Source organism: Mesocricetus auratus, unplaced genomic scaffold, assembly GCF_017639785.1.
Source record: "Mesocricetus auratus isolate SY011 unplaced genomic scaffold, BCM_Maur_2.0 Super-Scaffold_100018, whole genome shotgun sequence".
NCBI lineage: Eukaryota > Metazoa > Chordata > Mammalia > Rodentia > Cricetidae > Mesocricetus > Mesocricetus auratus.
In genome coordinates, this window is record NW_024429199.1 from 33,901,244 (window position 1) to 33,906,026 (window position 4,783).

General features: G+C 39.7%; 1 pseudogene; it reads left to right on the plus strand.

Annotated features, from left to right (window-relative positions):
• Positions 1 to 358: 358 nt before the first annotated feature.
• Positions 359 to 1,035, plus strand: LOC101843013 (annotated as a pseudogene).
• Positions 1,036 to 4,783: the final 3,748 nt, after the last annotated feature.

The following is a 4,783-nucleotide window of genomic DNA, read 5'->3' on the forward strand; positions in this document are numbered from 1 at the left end:
TTGATCCTTTGGTATTATAACGGCAGGTCACTCAGTGAACTCGTAAAAAGAACTTGTACTGTAATGTTGTTTCTCTGCTCTCCCAGTGTAGACGCTCATTGTGTGTGATACTCTCCTTCTCGTGTCCTGCAATGCTTGATAGCTACTATGGGAAGCAGAGTAGTCAGGAGTCAATGACGATAACACTCAGAGTTATTCTGGTAGCTTTTTAGATGGCGACTCAGATATACACACATTACCTCCTATCCTTTTCTTGTGTTTTCTATACAAACTGTATGTCTCAGAAGCAATAGCAGAAAGGGAGTGTAAGAATTACCTTCACGCGTTTCCTCTGGTGGCAGTCATCAGGTGAGCTAAGATGGGTGCATACAAATACATCCAGGAGCTGTGGAGGAAGAAGCAGTCCGACGTGATGCGCTTTCTGCTGAGGGTCCGTTGCTGGCAATGCTGCCAGCTCTCTGCACTGCACAGGGTTTCCCGCCCCTCCCGGTCTGATGAAGCTCGAAGGCTGGAGTACAAGGCCAAGCAAGATTATGTCACATACAGGATTTGTGTCCGCCGTGGTGGCTACAAACGCCCAGTTCCTAAGGGTGCAACTTACGGCAAGCCTGCTCGTCATAGTATTAACCAGTTAAAGTTTACCAGAAGCCTTCAGTCTGTTGCTGAGGAGAGAGCTGGACGTCATGTGGGGCTTTGAGAGTCTTGAATTCTTACTGGGTTGGTGAAGATTCCACATAATGAGTTTTTTGAGGTTATCCTCATCGATCCATTTCATAAAACTATCAGAAGGAACCTTGACACCCAGTGGACCACCAAACCAATTCAGAAGCACAGAGAGATGGGTGGGCTGACATCTGCTGGCCGCAAGAGCCGTGGCCTCGGAAAGGGTGACAAGTTCCACCACATTATTGGTGGCTCTCGCCGTGCAGTCCGGAGAAGGCGCAATACTCTGCAGCTCCACTGTTACCGCTCATAAACGTGGTGTTTGTAAAATTCATAAGCAATAAACAATTTAGGACCGTCATGTCTGCCTAAAAGTGTTATTTGTCTGTCAAAACTAGTCTGCAGATCGTCATGAATGCTTTGTGGAATTGTAACTGTTAAAGTGCAATAATGCTTGACTACAAGTGATGGTGTATCTTGTTTCTGATAAACTTTCTGTCTGCCGTATCTGCTTAGGGGGTTAAGTGTATGGTGTTTACACCATGTGGTATAGGAAGTGTAGAATCCCCATAAAAGGAGTCCTAGAAGCTACCCTGTAGGTGTGTTTGGTGCATATTATGGAACCTACAGCTTTGTTGGGATTATGCAATCTTCTGGTTCGTTGAAGTGATTGTTTGCTTGGGAGTTTGAGTACAAACTTTAGAGTTGGCTTTTGCTTAACAATCTGTAGGAAGAGAAGTTTCCAACCTGTTTTGTGAGTGTGCATAGAAATGAGATCAACTACAACCCACCTTTTAGAAATTGAATCCAATGTCCCATTTTCAGAACCAGGTAAAATTGGAAGAGGTTTCCTGTTCTGTTGGATCTCTGGAGTATGCGTTTGATGCCCAATAATCTGTGTTGACACTTGTATATTTTGAGGTTGTCGGAGATTGAACACTGGAAGGGGTGGCGCATATTTAGGGGTGGTGTAGTGGGGTTGCGCTTGGGCAGATTTTTAAAAGTGATCAAGTTAGTATGCAACCATTGAGAAGCTTCTAGCCACATAGCAAGGATGACTGTGAATTTAAAGATCAATCTTAGGCCAGTCAATTCTTCTTGGGAGTAAACGTTAGTTGGCAGTATGACTTCTTTGTTTACAGTCTTAGGCAGTGCCTGGGGTTACTTATCCCTGTTATAGTAATGGAAGTTGTTGACATTCACAAAGGCCACGCACACCACCACATTGGTTGTTTTTTTGTGCCGTGCCTTGAACTAGTTTCCTACAGTGCACTTGACTATGGAAGAGATAGATGGTATTGCGCTTGTCACCGATCTGAGCTAGCAGACCTGATAAAGATGCTTTTAAACTGATTTTTTTCTCTCCAGATTTTTAGAGAACTACCTATTTCCAGAAAATACTGAACTCAATCTTGAGACTTACAATTCCTTTCTATTGAGCAAAACAAATCATTGTGTACAGAAGTTGTTCAATTAAAATAATAGATGTCTGTTAAACAAGTGAAAAAGAAGAATTACATTCACAGTTAACACATGGATTTCAATAACTTCTTGGTACATAGAATTGGGTCATGCCTTAGACACATTCCCTAATCTGCAATCCTAGTATATTTTCCCCATTTCTTGAGATGGTTTAGGCATTTCCAATAATGGAAGCATAAGCATAGAGAATAGACAAAGATAAGGGAAATGTGTGGAAAACAACTATCTCTTGATTTTAGAACAGTCTTCAACTGTATTTGGATCAGACATATGGTTTTTGAATCAGATAGGAAACTCAAAATTTTAATTTAATATTATTTAAAAGTATAATCAGACTGTTGTAACAACTAAAATTCCTAAAATAATTACAGATTATTTTTTATAATACTTGACAGTAAAACAGTAGTTCTACAGAAATAAAAGAGTTGATGGAAGAGATTTGATACTGGCTTATGGCAGAAATTTTACCTTATAATTAAATGAATTCACCTATGACCTATTATCATATGTATGATTATTGTGATGTTTGTATTTCTAATGCACAGTTTTCATGGCATGTGTGTATGGATTGAGTCATTTTTAGTTAGGGACTCAAAATCTAAAATGGAAGATTTATATTAAAAAAACCAGCCCATTATTGAAAACATTTGGAGGCTAAGTGAGAGCCAGGCATCAAGGCCTGTAGCATTCGAGGGAATTATGTGATTAGAAAGATGTTAGAAATCATTAAACACTCAAGAAACTCAAGCTTGGGGAAATCATTATTCTACGGAACATGCATTATTTTTCTATGCTTGTTATTCATCAATCATAGGTTTAACTTTGTTATCAAGGTGTCACCAACGTTTTCTCAAAAATATGTTTTCATTAATAACACCTGACAGAACTTTCCCCTGAGTGCCCCCGTAGGGGGCTGCTATAGATGATGGTCTGATCACCAGTGCTGTAGAGAAGGTAGTGATCAATATCCCAAAGTCGAATAAAGAAAAGAGATGGGAAACACAACACCATTTAGGTTAGAACGATAAATCTATCACCTGTCAAAAACTGTCCATTTTTTTTAAGTTGGAGGGGAAAATACAGGATTTTTGCCATGGCTTCTACTTTTGCAATTGGATATCAGGATTATTAATGAAATCACAAGCATTCTTTTCCATTATAGTTTCATCTTTTGAAGGAGAGCAATGTACTGTTTACTCAATATATAATCTAGTTTAGAAAGTAATGCTAAACCGGGTGATGGTGATACATGCCTTTAATCAGAGCACCTGGGTTGCTGAGTCAGGTGGATCTTGATGGAGTTCAAGCCAGCCTGGTCTACAAAGCGAGTTCCAGGACAGCAAGAGCTACACAGAGAGTCCCTGTCTTGAAAAACAGCAGAAAATCAAAAGCAATGCTGATCTATTTCTTTTATTTGGTGTTAAATGCCAACTGGCTTGCTACTTCTAATTCACTAAGTTCAACAAATTATAACCCAAAAACATGGTTTGATAGTCATTGGTTACTGGAAAACAGCTTGAATAAAGTAGGTTTTAAATAAATGTGTTTTCCATGAATGAATGAGTGAGAATTTGCTTTTAATGGCCTAACACAGATTATGCTTTACGATAATGCCTTATGCTGAGATAATTTGAGTACTTCCTATCAAGAGAACGAGAGAGACCAATGTTATTAGACTGCTGTGAAAGTAGCTTAGTGGATAACACTTTTAAATAGCGCGGATGCCACATGGGTATATGAGGGTGAAGAGCTCCAGTGTGAAATCAATAATTACACAAGGACCTGACCCCAAATTAAGAACTGAAAGTACTTAGTAACGAGTCATTAAGAACAATGTAGATACTGACACTACTTTCTTTAGCGGGTTGTTTCTATGTTGAAATGTGTAATTGGCAAAAACAAGCAGAGCAAAATTACACTTACAGGGAAAATACAGCCAGTTGCAGCTCTTTGGTACCTTGGAGACTTTCACTCCTATTGTTTTTTATACCCTGTCGCAGGCTAGCAGGACTTGGTAAAACTGGGACTTGAGAATCCTGAACACAAGCAAACAAAACCAAATTGTGCTGTTTAGGGATAAACATTCTGGGAATTATCAGGCAGTACCTGTGAGCCTGCCTAACCACATGGAATCTATATGATTTTATTCCCTGATCTGAGTCCTTTGTCCTAAGCTACCCTTCTTTCCCAATTGGTGAAACACTTTGCCCTTGACTATAATATGCTTCTTCTGGAAGGCTATTTTTTTAAAAAAATATTTTATTTATTTTTTATGTATACAGTCTTCTGCCTGCATGCCAGCAGAGGGCACCAGATCTCATTCAAGATGGTTGTGAGCCACCAAGTGGTTGTTGCCAGGAATTGAACCCAGGACCTCTGGAAGAACAGTCAGTGCTCTTAACCGCTGAGCCATCTCTCTAGCCCCTGGAAGGCTCTTCTTATGTGTGTTTGCTAATAAATGTTCCTTTTCCATTCTCCCTCAAGTAGTCTCTGACCGATTCCTTTTCCCCCAAATCCTTTGCTAGGTGTCATCCTTTGCTAGGTGTCATTGTTTCAACCCTGAGACCTTTAGAAAAATATTTGTCATTCACGGTGATTATCCTGATCTTTTCACTTTTTTGTTTTTTTCGAGACAGGG